This window comes from Neopsephotus bourkii, unplaced genomic scaffold (genome assembly GCF_033783945.1).
Source record: "Neopsephotus bourkii isolate Nb327-2 ecotype Australia unplaced genomic scaffold, CSIRO-AGI_Nbou_v1 NB_1508, whole genome shotgun sequence".
In the NCBI taxonomy this organism is placed as follows: domain Eukaryota; kingdom Metazoa; phylum Chordata; class Aves; order Psittaciformes; family Psittacidae; genus Neopsephotus; species Neopsephotus bourkii.
The window spans coordinates 1,143,965-1,162,818 of NW_026901984.1; the positions used below are offsets into that span (position 1 = coordinate 1,143,965).

General features: G+C 40.0%; 1 long non-coding RNA gene across 1 annotated transcript in view; it reads left to right on the forward strand.

Moving 5' to 3' along the window:
- Positions 1-1,348: 1,348 nt before the first annotated feature.
- Positions 1,349-18,854, forward strand: part of LOC133221027 (uncharacterized) — a 103,024-nt gene continuing 85,518 nt past the window's right edge. Inside the window, exon 1 of the long non-coding RNA XR_009727861.1 lies at positions 1,349-1,440. This is a non-coding gene — a long non-coding RNA (uncharacterized LOC133221027). The remainder of the gene's footprint in view (positions 1,441-18,854) is intronic.

Consider the following 18,854-nt stretch of genomic DNA (forward strand, 5'->3'; position numbering starts at 1 on the left):
TAATGCTAGAGCAAAGAGCATCTTAACTGTGGCAGCAATCATGCCAAACTGGCCTTTATGGGAGTTCTCACATTTGTATGTAAACTTATTCTGTGCCTTTCCTGATCATCTCTAAGCACCACTGTTTGTGCAATAACCTGGGCACTGAAAGTAACTGAAGAAAGCAAGAAGTGGTTCCAGAAGTTACCTTAAGCACCTGATCCTTCCCTGGTTTTCTTCTATTCAGTGCTTATACATAGCAGTAACAGTACATTGACTGTAACTTGGAATTACCCATGTATAAACTTTAGTTAAAGCACACAGCAGAAATAAGGCTTTGGCACTTACATCACTCATTCACTTGTTACCGTACTAGTAGCCTACAATGGCTAGTAGCCTTCCTATTATATCTAAGATGCTCAAAGGTCCTACCTTTTGTTTTCATCATAATACAGATATATGAACACATACAAATGTATTTAATGTCACACCATGGTTAGTCTCCACCACTGAATCTTTTTCCCAGGGTGGTAAAAGATAGAGTCACCAAAGTGCAATAATAATCAGTGTGATCTGATGTGCTTGGAAGCATAGTGGCAGGTGGTGCTGGCAGGCTCCCTCGCAGTAGCCCAGCACAGCCAAGGAAACAGCCATGAGGGTCATCAGACAACCCTGAGACTGTGCCTTCAGAGATCTTTATTCTTGCTTTCATATCACCTACCTGCTAGATGATTTTGGAAGGTTCTTACTTAGGCTTTCTCAGAAGGATGCCTCAGTAGGTGCAGACCTAAAGGTCTGCCTCAGGAGCTAGGTGCTGGCCACCTTGTCAACTTTGCTAATGAAATCACTCTCTGAGTAGCAATGATGCATAGTTTTACTGAAGGGGATTATACATGGACCCATGTGGTGCTACTAGGTATTTTTCTAGGCCTTTCCTAGTATTTATGGTCTGAGCATAAGATGAGTGTATGAATAGAGAAATTAGCAAAAAACATTGGAGTTTGATTGTAAGAGGGAACAGTTATTTGTTCACCTAGAAATTGGAAAGGACAAGAGTAAATTGCAGAACATGAACTGTGACATGAGCTTGCATTGAGGTAAATCTGTTTTCTCCATTGTAGCCATAGAGTCCAGTAATAAAATTCTGAGTTGTATCTGGCAGATTTATCTTCAGCAAAAGGTGAGAGTTTTAGTTAATTCAAACAGTTTGGGATTGAGGGAGAAAGGAAGGTTTTAGTTTTAACAGACGTTTGATGGGCTGTAAAATGAGGCTCAATTAAAAAGTGAGCAAACCATAGCAGTGACAATAGGTGGCAGTGCTGCCTTAGAAAAATCCATTTCTTATTTTTGTGCTTTTGCCTAGGATTTCCTTTTTTAAGGGGATGCGAAGGAATAATAACCCTCTCACTGTGGAGAGCATCAGGAGTCAAAAGTCAAGACTATTACTAGCTTTCATCTGAGGTTAATTTTCTTCTCAGCTTATTTTTCTGCCATCATCTTGAGGATTTGTGTGAAGATTTCCTACTTGGACTTGACCTTGAATCCTACAAGTACAAATGCAGACCAAAAGGTACCTTTTTATTACTTGGTCTGTATGCTGGGACTTGAAAGCCTGAGGGGTCTAATCATCCAGAAAGCAATTCAATTGATTAAGGGATGGGTATGAAGTGGTTTAGGATGCTCTGCCTGCTTGTCAGCTATTCTGGTGATTCCTTATGGTTTTATATTTCCTGGCTTTTCAAACAGCAACCTTTTCTCCCCTGCTGCAGTGTGAGACCCTCTCAAGCAGCAGAAGTGGCAAACATTGCTAGGCAGCTGAACAAAACTGCTTACAAAGTTGATAAAACCCGAGAACCCCCCTTCCAGGCTTACAGAGGTAAAGCTTTCCTTGTCATTCTAGTTACAAGGCTATAGCAAAGTGATGGTCTGCAGTTCTGAATGGGGCTCGGGGTGTCTCAGCTCCTTATGGTATTGCAGATGTCTTCTTGTGTGACCTCTGGCAACTTGCCTATTTTCCCCCTCTGCTGCTTAGTCTGTACAATGCAGACAGCAACTTAATTTGCCAGTCTTGAGGGTAAAGTTTGTGTCTCGCTCTGCTGTCCTCTGCAAGAGTTCTCATGTTGAATCAGACTTGATTGTTGTGTAATACACATAAAATTAGCAGTATCTGCTTAAGAGTTTCCAGGTTTAAGGGGAGTAACAGAAGCAGAGTACAAGTAACACATGGGTGAAGTGGAGCAGGACCAGGATGACCTGCTCCTGCACTGAAAGCCAGCAGTTAGAGCACTGACCTAGAATATGGCATGATCTATATTGAATTTTCTCTCCTGCCAGACAGCACTTGAAGTCTCCAACTAACAGGAAAGGGCACTTATTTCCAGGAAATGGGGTGTTTATGGGAAAACAGGACTTGTAATCTGCTAATACTCATTTTGTGCACAAGACAGTGAAATATTTATTTCCACGCTCAGGGTGCACAAATGAGTAACAAGAATTGCAGCACAGATCTTTCCTGCTCAGGCTAACATTAAGGAGAGCTGCTCATGGCCAGCTAGCAAAAGCACGTACATGGTGTTAAAAATCCCCTTTGTCATCTCTTATGAGGCAAAGAACTCTGTCTTGGTTGCCTTCCCCTGACAGTTCACTGCACAAGGCTACACTGGGTAAGTTCCCCCCACCTTATTTTTCTCTCCAAAGAATTGGAGCACTAAATTCTGTGCATATATATATATATATTAATCATTTTTGCTCTATATTACCATTGGAACAAGTTGGATGTTTTTTTTCTAGGTGCCTACTGGGTTGGGACTAGGGTTAAGGTGTAGTCTCCAGCATTGCCCCTCAGGTATACAAGAGCCTCTACTTGCTACCTCTTCTGTACTGCACTGTTGCCACTGGACCCACAGATGGTACAGAAAGCCCAGGTATTGATGCTGCTATGATGGTGCTTGGCCAGTAGCAAACACTGAAGGTCTGAGGGGGGTCTTGCTTCCCTGGCTGACCTGGAAGCAATAAAATGCCACCCTGCTCCTGCTGTGAAGAACTACTGATCTGCATGGAGGCTTCTTTTATGTTCCCCCACAGGGTCCTGAAGCTGCTCAGTGTGCAGTGGGAATTAAATCTCACTGCTGACGTGGTTGCTTTGAAATATCACCCTGTGGAAACTCATTTGCTATGTGATTAGATAAACTCTGGGCAATAACTGAGCTTTTCTCTGTCTGCGAGTATGCACATTTGTTACTTTTGTGTGCTTACAACTGATCTGGGAAATGCTTTGTGTGGGGAATTAGCATATCTTGGTGGAGCAAGCTGATACTCCTGTGTCACCCACAGGTTCCACTCTCTGGATCATGCATCATCAGTGTGCTCTTCTCTGCAGGAAAGGAGTACATGTATGAGAAGTACAAGTGTACAAATGTAAATGTCTTTGTAATTTGTAAATGCCTTTATAATTGTTGCAGAAGTAGCTCATTGGTAGTTCACTGAGGCATGCAAGGGACAGAATTCCTGTCTGCCAGAAACCTGGCACACAACCTAGGACAACAAACCCATAACAAACATGAAGAATAGAGTTACATAGCTACTACAAAGAGCAGTGAAATGTGGGCTGCTGTTAGACGAAAAGAATCACTTCTTAGCTTATGAATTCTGGACAGCTGGTTATGTACTCTTTTAGATATAGTATGATCATCATCCAGACTAAACAAATATTTCTCTATGCCTGATGTTTATGGAAACTAGCTCCTACAGACAGGCCTCTGGAGTATTTGCTTCCTTTTTATCTGCCCTCCCTGAAGTCTGCAGAGATTCATTGTGTGGTGACCATTGTCAAGAGTCCCTGAAATATGGAAATGCTTAAATCCAAGACACTGAATTTAATAGGAATTAAGTACCTAAACATATGCTGGATACCTAGGTTCTCAGAATAGTATTTTTTTGGTTAAAAATCACAGGTATAAATCTTCAGATTAGAATTAGTATGGAATTAACATGACATTTATGATATGGATTAAGCTATGAATTATGTGATATATAGTTATAAATACATACTAATATATTAATATCTTCATTATAATTACATATGACTGACTGTGGTATGAATGAATAAGAAATCTACAGCTAAATCTGCACCAAGCTCCACTAAGTCAGGTAGCTATAGAAGAAAGAGACATATTTGCCCTATTCTAAGCAGAAAAATGGTAGCAGAAGATAAACTGTGAAAAGGGGTATTCTCTGGGTCACATTTCCTCATCTGCTGCTGTTCAGTTTGTGCTGTTGCGTTTTCCACTGTGGAGTTGCTGCTTGCAGGGGGTGAGTTATTTTCCTCAACTGTGTTCTTGTAGAGCACTACCTGAAGGAAGTGGAGATGGGGAAAGCTCTCCCACACAGCTCTGTCTACATAAATGCTGTCAGCTATTTAGAGGAGTTAGATGCTCAAGCTGGCTGCAGCAACTTGTATGTCTATGACATATTCCTGCTGCATAGCACTTCTGAACAATTCTGTGGGTTTTATTGGACTAGAAAAATGGGAGTAAGAGAGCACAAAGGTGAATTGCTAATAAAAACCAAACCCACCTCATACCTTTAAAAATAGCACTACGAGTAATTAAAATGATGGTCTGGCACTAGGCTAATGAATTATCCCTTCAGTCCTTTCTGGCCCATTCTTTTCATTATTTTTTAAGAACATGCTTTTCTACTTTTTTTTTCTTCATGAAAATTGTTTACCGTACCTGTCAGAGCTGGCCTGGAGCACTTCTATCCCTATTTAAAATCTTTATAAAAGGGAATGTAACTTTATTACACTTTCCTCACTGAGACAAATGCCCTTTCAGGTTTTCTCTCCCTTATTAAGCTGGGGAGTGGGGGGGAAAGAGGAGAACCAAACTTACAGGTTACATTGTGATATATATTAAAGCAATATAATTCATGTTTTACTACCTGTTCTATTACTAAAACCAGATCTTTCAAGAACTAAATAAAGGTATTAATAATACTTTCTTGGACTAATTCTTAGAAATGGTGGTAAATGATAGAAATGGTCCCTCATGTAGTTCATAGTGCTAGCTGATAAAACTTGGAAATCTCCTAAATCTTTACCTACTTTCAAGGGAAGTATTATTGTACTGTAAGCAGTGATCCTTTAACTGTAATCTTTCCTTACTTATTCCTTGCTATGTTGACAGTTATACCGTAATAACTCATTGTGTTTGGAAAAGTGAAATAAAAAAGGCCAGTATACTTCTGTCTATATGCAGTTACGCTATTAACGCAATCAGGAAAAAAATTGATGGTAAACCTTTAAGTGATCTATGTGTAAAACCTAAGTGGCAGATTTTGTAAAATTCATGCGTAGGTGCCTGTATTTCAAGAAATTAATGAGGGACAAAGAAGTATGATTAAAAGCTAAATGGATTTTTCCAGACTTGACATGTAATATTTTATGTTGTGTCTGAGCAAAAGCATCATTAATTATATTGGTCCAAGCTAGCCTATTTTGAGCCCAAACACTGATTCTTTCAGACCTCTGCATGTCCCCTTGTTTCTGATCTACAAACTGTAGTTTTCCCGTCAAACTACTTTCTACTTAGCACTTGCTTAGCAGTGGTTATTTCTGTACCAAATTTATTTGCCAATCTGAAGTATTGATTGGCTAAATTCGATAGAAATCTGTCTAAAAGGCCTTGCTATAAGAATTAAGAGCAGGCGTCCGAGTGCTGGAATAGCCATTTCTACTCATTAATATTTCATAACCTTCTGAGAGTATGTTATAGCTATATGAAGTAAATAGCTAAACCTGTAATTTCAAGCCTGAAATGCCTCCAAATACAGTTCCAGGAGAAACTGCTATCAAAACTGAATTGTATGTACAAGTTAGATTATGTTGTCTGTCTCTTGCAAATACAGACTTCTTCATTTCCATGCTGTCTGCAGTCCCTGTTTCTCTTGTTTGCTTATGAAATGATGCAAGGTGTAATTTCAATCCAGTCAGCTTTTCATAGAAAATAGTGTTCAGCATTTTGCAGAAACAGGTGATGACACTGGAGCTGAACCACCCTGCTTCTAAAAGATAAAATTTAAATAAAAGAGAAATACCAGCTTCTCGTAATTGCCAGCTCAGGCCAAAACTACCAAGAAGTTGTTTCACCTGTTAAATGCAGTATTTATATGTATGGATGGGGATATTTTTTTTTTGTTTCTTTGGACAGCTTTAACAACCTCACTGTTTCCTGCTCTCCAGCCCCCTTCTGAATGCTTTTGAAGATGTATAAGACTGTTGCTTTTATGTTTCTTTTCCCCTCCATACCCACTCATCAGTGGAGAAAATAAAATGGATTTCCTAATGGACTAAAGTGAGAAAAAATGAAGGAAATCTGCTTCAGGAAACAATCTTGTTGTCTGTCAAGCTTAGTAAAATCATTTTAAATGGCCTTGTAGATGAATGCATGAAGATACAAAATTACTATTTTGTTCAAAACTTGGGTTTTGGGCTACGAGGTTTTGAATGGTGTATTCTTTATCCTTGAATTGAGTCTCCAAGTTACATGCAGAACTTGTATAAGAAGTGAAATGGACTTCTTAATTATACTGTAGCACACATAAAGTTCCATGTGTGACAAAGAGGTGAGGTACTGAAAATGAGCATTTTATTTTGCAGGATTATTTTAATTTCCTTATTGTAAATGCAGCTCTTGGTCCATCAAGAAAGATGCTCACAGTAGGGTTCTTCCATGTTTTCAAAGGCTGCTCTCTCCTGCTGTTTCCTAAACAGCTATTCTTCCAGGCCTTTCTTGAGCACCTGTGCAGGAGAAAGGGAAAGCTGATCTGAGATTTAGTTTCCTGTTCGGTGGTGAATAGGAATAGCAGGATGGGAGGGGGAAGGAGGGATTAGTCCTTGTCACTATGGCACTAATGAAAGTATGCTTCTCCATGAAAGAAATTTGTTCTGCTTTGAAGTCTGTAGAAAGGCTAATGACATGGAGTTGACTAGTGATGTGTAACAGAATGCAAATGTGTGTATTTTCAGCTTTAAACTGAAAGTAATTAGTGTCTTCTGTCATTTCCAAGGAGGTATTTTAATACCACCTGCTGTGGATCTTGTTCCCAGTGCATCCCAAGTACACACAACACTTCATGCTAACAAAACCCTTTTGTCTGAGCGTGGTCCCTGCAGGCCTAAATTCTAGCATGTGTGATTTTTCCTACAGAATAGAGTTTGGATGAGACTAACGATGTGTTGAGCAGGGAATATTCAGGAGAGCATTTCTGGAGTCCTGGGTGTGTATCTTCTCTTTTGTGGAGATAGCCGATACCAGTCAGAGGGCTTCATGCTGCTGGAAACACTAGAGCAGAAAAAAACCCTCACTTCCATACCAGTTTTGAGGAAAATCAGCTGAATTAAAAAGGCAAAAAGAGACACTGCAATGCAAAGTGTACTAGCTGTGCTTCTGGCACACTGTGGAGCTTTAACCAAATAGATTGATATCTGCTGATTGTCTCTTGTTTAAGTGAGCACTCCCTCCATTCCCTCCACTTCTTCCTTCCTCATTTGAATGACTAATTACTCCCTGACTTTTTATATTTGCTTCTTGATAGAGGTGCCAGGAACACTTCACTCTGAACCTCCCCTCTCCATCCCCCACCTTCCTCACCCCCAGCAATTTCCCTACATATCTGTATGTTTCCCTTTTTGTTTTTGGGATGAAGTGTTTTTAGATTGGTTACTTAGAGGGTAATTTTACCCACGCACAGATATACAACTTGTGGTTTTCTTTAAGTGTGACCTTCTGAACATTCTCTGAAAGCCTTGCTTCCTTTTCTCTTTAGTACAAATTCCAAGTAATTCTTTATCGAATTTAAACTCTCAGCTGGGCCTAAGTTCAAGCAGGCTTATGTGACTGTCTTTCTCATATAAAAGGCTTTAGCAAGATTTTAAGGGGTTTAAACTTCCCTTACTGTGGGGAAATGGGGAAAGAAGAATGAATTCAGAAAGTCTAATTGCCTTAGCTAGACCTGAGCAGCCAAAGAGTACTTTGGAGGCAAAGCAATCAAAGAGAGATGACCCTTTGTCTTAAAGAACTATATACCCTATGCTGATGGGAACTATAAAAAGGTAGATGCAGTTTCATATGGGTTTTGCTGAATTTTTGCTTTCTGACTTCAGCCATCTTTTTCATGCCTTTTCTGTAGTTGGAAAATGCTTCTACTGTTCTTGATAACTACTTTTTTAATGCTACTTTCTCATGCATTTTAGTATATGTTTTAAAGAAGCACATTTGTAGTATTTCAGCTGCGAAGCTGCCAGCTTTTGTGTGAAAAGATTTTCTCCTCCCAGCCTCTGTAACATTCATTCTAACATATTAGTGTTTCCACTTGATATTTTATTGCAAAGTCTCTAGATAAATCCAGGACACTTTCTAGAAAGATCTGTACAGAGGAATTGCTGATTTCTGGAAGTTTTGAGCAGCCTTAAAGGAATAGGGAGCAGATTCTGAAGGTCTAAGGTAAGGAAGGAAAGCAAGGTAAGGAAGGAAAGAAGCCTAAAGGAAAGAAGACTTTATTTTAGTCTCTCACTGCTGCTGACCTGTGTTGAAGAAAGGTAGGATACTTATGGGAAAGGCATCTTGCAGCTGCTTGCCAGCTCATGGTTTCTGTCTGTGGTTCTCAGACCAGTGGAATAAATGCTTCATCTCTGACAGTGTTCAAGGTCAAGTTGGATGGAGTCTTAGATGACATGGGCTAGTGTGAGGTGAGGTGTCCTTGCCCATGGCAGGGGGGGTGAAATTAGATGATCTTAAGGTCCTTTCCAACCCTAACTATTCTATGACTCTATGAATACAAACTGAGCCATTTTTCCCAGCACAATAGAGAAACACATGAATTGCTCTTGCACATGGCAACTGGGGTGTTGCACTTGAGGATGACAGTCAGATTTGTACCCAGCAGATGCTGTCTGCCCGGGAAGCATGTTGGAGGTGCCTGTTTGCATAGTATGTTGCAGGCATTTAATCTGCATCTGGCAAGGGATACAAGCAAGTGACTAAAGCTCCTCCTACAACCCAGACACTGCATGGGCTGGCTGGACATGCAGATGTGAGCTGGGTGTCTGCAGCCACAATGTACCATCTGTAGTTACTAGTCCAGCTCCTGTGAGAATAACGATTTCTTACTAGCTGCCACCTGACAGATAGTTGCTGTGGCCTCTCCTCAAGTTAGTACAAGCTATTGTAATAACTTCTCCAGAAAGTTCCTAATTACTCTTAGGAGTGTAAATGAGTGTCCTGTTTTCCAGGAAGGTCACTAATCTAAGACCATAAATCAAAGTTTTTGTCTCTCTGAGCATTGATTTAATAACTCTTTTCCCCTCAGAGTAGCATCTATGGATACAAATTTCATACTGCTCCCTTGGAGGTGACTGTTTGCCACTTGTTTTGCAAACAAGACAGCAGAGAAATTGGTTTTGCCTTATGGAGCTAGAGATAAAAATTCAAGCTGCTGCCAGAAGTATTCCCTCTTCACAGCAGTTCCCAGCTGAGTGGTGGGAAAATAGGTTAGTTGAACTGTCAAAACTTAAGTATATTTCCTACTGCTGGAACCCCTGTGCTCACGATAGCTTTTGAGGCAGAACCACCCCCATTCTCTGTAGTTCTGGCTGTTATCAAATGTATTGGATTGAACTCATTTGCTTTGCCATGAAATCAGCACTGGTTACAGACACGTGATGCATACTATAGCTAGGTTATATGCAGGAATGTAAACTTCTGCTGATGTCCTCAGATTTAATCTGTCCAATTCCTCAGATTTAATGTTTGTCAGTCCAATTAAAACATATATTCATGCAGCTTGAAATTTCCAGATTACAAACCATGTCCACAGGTAAAGAAACTAATTTTTTAATGCACTGTGCCACCCACTCCTGTAAATGTTAAATATCTGAAAACATTCTTGTAGCTGTCTGTTTCACTCTGGCTGTGCAAAAGTAAGTATTTGTTGTAAATGTGAGACTGAGATCAGATCCTGCTTATGCCTGGTGTAAATACAGGGTCAGCAAGAGGAAATCCCGCAGTTGTGTTGAGAATGGTGGGTGCTGTTAGGATCAGCGACTAATGTGGACATTCAAAAAGCAAACCACTTTATCAATACTTGTTTTATATAGTGTATACTTACCTAGTATCACTACAATAATCTTCAACAGAGCTGCCCATCAAAAATCTTATTCTTTTGCATCCTCCAAAGGATTACTTTTTTCCCACATGAATGTTTATCTTCACACAGCATGCATCTTCCTGGGTGCTGGGTGTGACAACAGTCTTTTGTCTCTTCCAGTAATAGTCTCAAAGCTGCCTTCTGCAATACCTGTGTAAATCAAGAGCGATGCAGAGTGGATAAATGGAACTGAGTCCCAATTCTCTGACTATTATACCCTCTCTAGAATTGCTTCGCAGAGTTATCATCAGTCTAGACAGAGCATCTAGCAACCAGTGCAATGTGTTTACAATGCTGTTAATGGGCCTATGCTGTAACCTCATGGAACTGCTGCACAAGGTTTCTGACACAGCAGCATTGCAGACTTGCTGGCTGGGGGTACCTACTTGATTGCCTTCTTTCCCTCTGGGGGGAAAGTTTATAGCCTGCTGCTTGTTTGTAACATGACAGTTTGGAAATGCCAGAGACTGAAAATTGGACCAAATGTGCCATTCACAGAGTTACAAATGGGAATCGTTTAAAGCTCGAAACGTCTCCTGCTTTTCCTCCCCTCTGTCTTTTCTAAAGGTCAAGCTATTTGTGTAGAAACATTAAGCCAGCTGTAGAGAGGTTGCAAGACCATTCGAGCTACTCTGTAATGTGATTTTTACCTCCCAGCCTAACAGGCAATGTCAGTCATAATTAGTGTTATACATAAATTCCTCACTGGGATGCTGGCTTCACATGATTAAGAGCTAAACTATGTAGAGTGCTGCTCTTGTGACTCTGTAGTTTCAATTAACAGATTCAAGGGTGAAAAAAATGCAGTAAGAGATGATGGCCGAGGTCAGAGAGGTTATCTTTTTCTTTTTTTTAGCACTTTTCATCTTAAAGGAGAAAACAAAAATGAAAGGGGGTTTCATTAATCTGACTAAGGGAAATGGCTGCCACAGATAGTGTGTCAGCTGGAAAAACATGGTCAGGACAAAATCCTTTCCATGGCCTTGATCACTGCTATAATCATCCTAATCCCCAGTGGGTATGGTAACGATGCACAGCACAAGCCCTCTATAGCCTAGCTCTGTTTCATCAGTGAAGCGTGTAAGCAGATTATTACTGGGTGATCAGTGCTCTTGCCAATCAAGAAACTCTTGTTATTTTGGAGCGAAGAGCAAGAAAGCCAGAAGATGAAATAAATACTATGCAGTGCTGGGCAGAGACAGAAATCCACCATTGTAGTCTTTGAAAGTGACCCTGGATTTCTTCCTTTTCTTTCAAGGGGCCTTTAAGCTCCAGAATCCATCCTGGGAAACTTTCAAGGGATGGAGTATTCAAAAGAGGAGGAAAAAAAACCAAACATAAAATACATTTAAAGGACAGGGATTAACATTGGCAAAGTAAGTCTGCCTGAGGTAGGAGACTGTCAGCAGTAGCAAGAGACCTACAGGCCTGCTCCGTAGTTGGTCTGTGCCTGAGCTCTAGAGAGCTGGGTGAGGTGACAGCCACAGAAAGATGTTGTTATGGAACTGGCTCACCTTTGGAAACAGTGGTTGCCATCTTGCTCCTCAGGCCCTCAGTAGTATTGGAGTTTGCTGCTCCTCTGGCCCTTTTGTACCTGTTTAGTGCTTGCACCTGGCTGCTTGCCACTCTGCAGATCCTCAGTCTAAGGGGAAGACCGAGATGGTGAAGATATGGAGCAACAACTAACTATCCTCTGTTTCTGAGCAGAGTTAAGCCAACTCTAGGCTCATGGATTTTTCTTCTTCACAAACAGGTTTACCTTCATCCTGCAAAACATTAACCCTATTGTAATTTTTATCAAAAGGAAAGTGGAGGACCAGCTGGAATAGCCTTATCTGAAAACGCACAGGACGCTATCCCTTATAGCAAACGTAAGCTTCTGGCTCAGTGCTTGTTACTAGCCAGACTCCACTGGAAACACAAGGGTTTGTTCAGGGAGAGGAGCCTGTTTCAGAGAACAAACACCTTGAGAAGCTAGATTTAGAGTCTCTCCCTGCACTGGAGGGAAAAAGCCCTGCAACCCAAATCATATATGTTAATTTGACTGTCTTGATGTGCTTATTTAGCATTAATATGAACTGTCACAAGTAAAAAGTCTAAGATAGAAGGATAATTTCAAGCTGGAGCCAAGAACATGTTATGGGAAATAAGGCTTAGTTGCCCCTGTGAAATGTTAGAAGTGAGGAAGTTCTCTATATGGAGAGTGCTCTTCAGAAACAGTGATATTACTCCTTATGGCCTGCATTCTTTTCCTCTTTTGGGCATGAAGATGCTGACTTGACCCTCAAGTCAAAATCTATCAAGAACAGCTTGGTCTTATGAGGGAACAAATGTATTCTACTTCTCAGCTGTTTGCGTGGCATGGGGCTCCTCTATGGGACAAGATCTTCTGCTTGCCGTTTCTGCTTCCATCTTTTTCCTTCATCAGACCAGGAGAGTGTGCTCACTGGGGGGAAGATATATTCTGTCTTTACTGGAGTTGCTTGATTTAGGTACATAAGTTACAAGGGTATGGCAAATAAGTTATGCATATGAATGTTGCCTGTGTACTATTCGAGAGGGTCTTGGACCAGCAGGGAAGAATAGATGGTAGTTTTTTGTTCAACAGACTCCTCATTGCACACATAATAAGGATATGGATATCTCTGCCTTCAGAAATCACTTTTAAGTTCAATGTTAAATGGAGGGGGAGAAGCATAAACAATTCCATCTTCCCCTCAGCTCACTGTTATACATTGATCTACAATCAATGTCACCTAGTGCTGTCACAGAGTGACCTTCATGTATGCAGATAGGTCAGAAATTGAGCTGTTCACATCTTTAAGTATTAGACCTCATCTGCATCTCTAAATGTTCAACTTGATGATTGCTCTCTGTCACATGCTTGGAGTGGTCTGTAGTTCCCAGTCTGCATAATCTGCCTCCTCTGGTTGATCTTCAGGGCTATTTCCAAGCAGAATGCCTATGCAATAAGGTTATAGAATGAAAGGTCCCTCTGCTTTTAACTTTGATGTGCAATCTTTAAGCAAAAAACACAGATGAGTTTTAATCTTGCTTTTGGCTTTTAATGGCAACTAATAATTGGATAGGAAAAATAATTAAAAAATTTTGTAATTGCTTGCAATTTAAGGGAAGATTTGGATTGTTCTCTTCCATCTTGTCTCTGAACACCCTTACTCCTTATTTGATTCTCATTAACAGCTGTTCTTGAAAGGCTGTCCCAGGCAGACCCCTAGCACTTAATTCCATTCGATCAGTGGGAATTAATCACGTCTCTAGGGATAGTGAGAGCTAGATGGATTTTCTTAATAAATCTGGACTGCTTGTGTAGCAATGCAAGGAGAGTGTTAAAACCAAATGACTTATCTGCAGCGTTCCTGACTATTAAGAAGGATCAACCACAATACAGAACAGAACTGAAGTTACAGGTAGGGAGCTGCTTTCATTTGAAAGTAGCATCATTAAAAAAAAAAAAAGAAAAAAAATTAAATATTTGAAACACAGTTTTAGAAAGCTAGAAACAAGTGTGACTTTTCTAGTACAATTGCAAGGAATTATATCAAACAAACGCTTTCAAGCAGACAGCATAATAGCCTATTAGAGAAACACAATGTCACTTGTAGGTGGCTGGAAGTACAAAGAAGGAAGATGATAGCGTCACTAAAAGCTTTTTGTAAATTGCAAGCATGGGTGTTCACTGAAATATTTTCTGGCTGAGTAGAGATACAAGTGCAGATAGATGGGGACAGGAGGAGGCAAGAAGGCTGTTTTCCTATCAGTCCCTTAATGTTTATTCTGACTCCAGCATCCAAAATCTGTGGGCTTTCTACTGAGCCTTTAACATCATTTAGTTACGAATAAATACGAAGTGAACGTAGAGACATGTTTGTTTCTCTCTCCTTTTAAAGGAGTGATCAGAATGCTATAATTTTGCTATCATTATAGGGCAGACAAAACTTGCAGATTTTGTTTTCTGGTGTGTAGAGAGGAGATTTTTAGTTATATTCTGGCTGGCACTGCAGAAAATTAAGCATACCTATAAGATGTGCTGCAAAATGCAGCATAGCTTGGCGATGTCTCTACTAATTTAAAAGACTTTACTTGAAAAATCAAGAGTTATATAGCTGTCACTGTACAGTATTCTGCACTGACTAATATTGCTCTGCTATTTAAGCAAACTACTCTTTGAGAAGTAACTTGGTAAATGTGTCACCTTAGCAACCAGAATATTAGCATACTACAGCAACCAAGTATAGCCAGCTTGTAGTTTGCTTTCAGGCACAGGAGTTTGGGGGGGTATATGTGCTATAGTGCTATGCAGTTGGGCTAAAAACTAATGGTAAATCTAAAGAAGAATCACATGTAATATTTACTGTGTATCTAATGCCTATGCAGTTGTGGTGACTGGAGTAATTTCAAAGTTTAAAAAAAATGTAAAAGTAAAACATGAGCTAGAATATATGGGCAGATAACTCCTCATTCTCTTTCCACTTCTTTGCCTTACCTTCTTTAATTTTACATTTTATTTCATCTTGAGCTAAACCTGTCACAAGCTTTTTAGTACCCCTTATTTTCTTTCCTGTCATTCAGGCATTTCATCCAATATGCAAAACATTGCATAAATGGAAATTACTTTTGAAGCAGCAAATATGTCACAAGTGGCAGATACCTGGATGACCATAATCTAAGAGAATAAGTAGAGCACTTAATCTGATTGACAGATATATGGACCTGAAGCAGTGAGAAAACCACTACCAAATGCAATGTTGCCAGTAAAGACAGCTCCGATTCACCTTGTTTTAATGCTTGCTGCAGCTATAGGTGCACTTTTCATTACTTCCTGAATTTCACTGTGCCCAAGAAGTATTTTAAATGAGACACTGTCAGAAGTGAGAATGTACAACTATATTCCAATGCTGGGCAGACTGTTAGTTCCAATGAAGGTGACCTGCCATTACTGTCTCCAGCTTTGTCTCAGAGATGTAAGTGTGACTGACTTCTGTTTGTGTAAGGTGCAGAAAGCTACTCTTATGTCAAAATGTTATCTCTAATTTTGAATCCAGATACAAATAAAAATGAGTGTGAGCAAACTCTAAAGCACCTAAATGGCTGCTCTAAAGCTTTGCAGAACAGACCCATAGAACTCCTCTGCTAATCAGTTTTGAGGCAGCTTTATGTTTCACTTATGTTTAGTACAGATCTTCGGAGCTGTGTTCTGAGAAACTCACTCTTGTATTATATAATCAGAAAAAAAAAGTCTTCATTTGCTTCTTATGAAACAGCTCTTTCTCTATACAGACTTCTGTACGCTTCTGGAGGCTTGGAGCCTGCCTGTAATTTCATTTAAAGAAAATGAAATGTGGGTTTGTTTTTTTCTTGGGGTTGTTTTTGTGTGGTTGATTTTTTGTGTGTTTTTTGTTGTTTTTTTTATTTATATATTTTTGCTTGATCACTCCAGTCTCAGACACAAAAACCAAGTCTTGAATTATGATTGAAGTCTGTCTTAGTGTATGCAAAAGGCACCCAAAACCCCAACCTAAACACTACCTCGTGTATCAACAGCCTCTTTAATATTGTGTTCTCATGATACCCGCAGAACTTCAGGCAATTTGAAAAGCCTCTATGAGATCATCAACAGATAAGATTATCACACACAGAAGCAGATGGGAAACCCACTAGCAATTCGAGGAGACAGGCACCAGTAAATTACAGCTATGTCAGAAACTAAACCCTTAGTGCCAGTGGCCCAGTTTCTTAAGTGAAGCAAATTTCTTGTATGTGATGGTCACTGCATTATGATAAAAAGGAGGAAAAGGACTAAATACTGTTACAGATGGGCTTATATGATAACTGGGTCAGTATGCTCTAAATATCCTACAACAAGGTCTCTCTGAATGGTTAAAACACAAACAAACTAATCAATCAACCAACCAAACAAACAAAAAAAAAAAAAAAAACCAAACCCATACCAACAAAAATCCTACCCAAATATAGAGTTTGGAATTATTTTCTTTGGAAATTTGTGCCCTTCCATGTTTTTTAACTGTTTTATAAATGTGACTAGCCACTTTGCAACTGTGGAAAGCACTCAATGTGAGACCCAAAGGGGCTGCCTGGGAGGCAGAAATTACAATGAGGAAGTCTGCAGGGTGTGTTAGGGAAGCAGTTTGATGAAGAAAGAAATTATTATCCTACCAGTATAAAGTAGCCTGGAGATGAATGCAGGTGGGACATAAGAATAAAGAGGTGCTTCATACAGGTTTTCCAGCTCACCTGATGGTGCATCTTAAACAAGGCATGTGCTGGAGCAAGCATTTCATTCTGAAAGTAAGAGGCAGATCATAAAGGAAGAAGTTGACATTATTGCTCTTGTGAAGCCTCACTTGGAGTATTGTGTACAGTTCTGGTGTCCTCAACATAAAAAAGACATGGAGCTGTTGGAACAAGCCCAGAGGAGGGCCACGGGGATGATCAGGGGACTAGAGCACCTCCCATATGAAGATAGGCTGAGAAGGTTGAGGCTGTTCAGCTTGGAGAAGAGAAGGCTGCGTGGAGACCTCCCAGCAGCCTTCCAGTACCTGAAGGGGGCATATAGGGATGCTGGGGAGGGACTCTTCATTAGGGACTGTAGTGATAGGACAAGGGGTAATGGGTTAAAACTTAAACAGGGGAAGTTTAGATTGGATATAAGGAGGAATAAGTTCTTTACTGTGAGGGTGGTGAGGCACTGGAATGGGTTGCCCAAGGATGTTGTGAACACTCCACCCCTGGCAATGTTCAAGGTCAGGCTGGACAGATCCTTGGATGACATGGTTTAGTGTGAGCTGTCTCTGCCCATGGCAGGGGGTTGGAACTAGACGATCTTAAGGTCCTTTCCAACCCTAACTACTCTATGATTCTATGATTTTATTGTTTTACTTTCTATGGAGCTATTTGGGAAGGGAAAGGAAGGGAAGGGAAGGGAAAGGAAGGGAAGGGAAGGGAAGGGAAGGGAAGGGAACAGCACTTTGAAGGTAAGGAAATTCCTTTCATGCTCTTGCTTTAAATAGTCGTGCCCCCAGTCCTGGCCATCTTTCATTATTTTTCTCTGTCTTAAAAACATGTTCTTTGTCTCATTCCTGCATCATCAGAAAGAAGGTTCCAGAACTGTCAATTCCTGCAAGTGCACATGGTTTACCTGTACTTTTTCCATGTAGGGCAAGTAGTATTTGGCACCTGTTGATGTGCAGCATCTGCTTGTGACGCAGTAGCTTCTGGAACCAGTAGCAGCCTTCAGCTGTCTTGGATGCTTTCTCTAGTGTCAGTCAGACCACTGATCTGATAGAAATTCTCTGCATTATGCTAATCCCATGAAAATCTGGTTGAAACTAATTGAAACATTTATTTTGGGTTCAGCTGGAGGCAAATTCACAGACATCATGCACTTTTCATAAAGCTGAGCAATGATGCATTGTTGTACAAACAGGATAGTTCCTTCAAGTGTGATGTCAACTTTTTTTTTCCTTTTCTTAGAACTTAATTTCATAAATGTTAAGAGCTTTTCCTTTTTTTCTCTGTATTTTCTCACCCAGTGCTCATTCCAGTGTAAGGCCACCAGAAAAACTATTTCATCATTTCTGGAAAATGCATCCATTGTACTTCCGAGGTTCTAAAGAGTTCATGTGCTCACAGCCTGGAAGCAGGGAACAGAGTACAAACCACCACAGCTGTGATTTTATTGATTTAATTTTTACAGAAGCATTAAAATTAAATGCTTTGCCATGGATCCTTAGATCATCTACTTGACAAGAGTGATAGATTTGCTGAAATTACTGCCCATTTCTTTGTCATTTAATGAGTTTCATAACCTGATATATATTCCTACTGTGACACCTCTTCATTGTATGAACGTCTGGCTTGCAATGAACCCTGAAGATTTGGGTTCTGTATATAAACTCACATTCTAAAAACAATAGCTCTAACTGGAATATCTCACAAGCCAACAGCATGGACAATTAGTGATAAAGAAATATTTATTCTTGTGATAGTCACTTAAGCTCTTTGTCAAAGACATACGATAGCTGTCAAATTCCGTTAGAGTAGCATTAGTCTATTAAACAATGCTGCTGGTTATTGAAATGGTTTTATTGTTGGGAAGTCTGGGTATTTCCCTCCCACACCCATATCCATCTCCTACTTTTCCATGTGGTTAATTTACTTTGCAAAGAAACTGCATGAAGAAGCAATAAAGGCAAAGTCCACCTTAAATTAGTATATTCTGTTAAATGTTATTCTGACATCTCTTCATTGTGGAGTAAAATAAGTGTGGTGGCTCTACATCAAGTTAAGTGCTGCCACTAACTATTTAGAAATACTGAAAAAAATGCTGGGGAAAGCAAGATGGAAAGGTGAAGAAAACTCCATTTTATGGATGACTCCAGTATTTTCCTTCCTTAGCAAGAAGTAAGCGACACAGTTTCTGCAGAATCAGGTGCTGCTTAATCAGAATCAAAACCTAGGAAGTACCTGTAGCTGAAAAAATCTAGTGGACTACCTAAGTTTAATAATGGAAAATTGATTATGGCTTAATCAGAATTAACAGGACAGTTTGACCATGTCCTCCTGTTTGTTCAGGAGCACACTCCAGATCTGTAGGTGTATATGATAAAACTTTGTTTAAAAATCATACC